Raw genomic sequence first — 897 nt, 5'->3', positions numbered from 1 at the left:
TGTTCCGAAGCAGCTACTTCCATCCAGGGTCAACTTTATCATTCAGACGCACATTTAGAATGGCGTCAGTAGCCTACAACACACACCACCGCCAACACAACTTTTAAACCAACGGCTACAAGGTATTCTAACCAATAGAGATGTCTGCTCTCCTCTATTCTAACCAATAGAGATGTCTCCTCTCCTCTATTCTAACCAATAGAGATGTCTCCAACTCTATTCTGGCCAATAGAGATGTCTCCTCTCCTCTATTCTAACCAATAGAGATGTCTCCTCTATTCTAACCAATAGAGATGTCTCCTCTATTCTAACCAATAGAGATGTCTCCTCTCTCCTCTATTCTAACCAATAGAGATGTCTCCTCTCTCCTCTATTCTAACCAATAGAGATGTCTCCTCTCTCCTCTATTCTAACCAATAGAGATGTCTCCTCTCTCCTCTATTCTAACCAATAGAGATGTCTCCTCTATTCTAACCAATAGAGATGTCTCCTGCTCTCCATGGCTCTCTAACACCTCAGTTAACATGTGGTTGAGGTGATGTACTCAGACAAGCAACACCAGAGAGAAGGGAAGAGATGACCAAGGAGATGGAGGGATAGATGGGGATGGAGAGAGATGGGGATGGAGAGAGAGATGGGGATGGAAAGAGAGATGGGGGATGGAGGGATAGATGGGGGATGGAGGGATAGATGGGGGATGGAGAGATAGATGGGGGATGGAGGGAGAGATGGGGGATGGAGGGATAGATGGGGGATGGAGGGATAGATGGGGGATGGAGGGATAGATGGGGGATGGAGGGAGAGATGGGGGATGGAGGGAGAGATGGGGATTGGGGGATGGAGGGAGAGATGGAGAGAGAGATGAGGGATGGAGGGAGAAGTGGGGGATGGGGGGAG

The sequence above is a fragment of the Salvelinus alpinus genome, chromosome 11 (assembly GCF_045679555.1).
Source record: "Salvelinus alpinus chromosome 11, SLU_Salpinus.1, whole genome shotgun sequence".
Classification (NCBI taxonomy): Eukaryota; Metazoa; Chordata; class Actinopteri; order Salmoniformes; family Salmonidae; genus Salvelinus; species Salvelinus alpinus.
The sequence above is the reverse complement of the archived record's forward strand: the minus strand, read 5'-3'. Positions refer to the sequence as shown.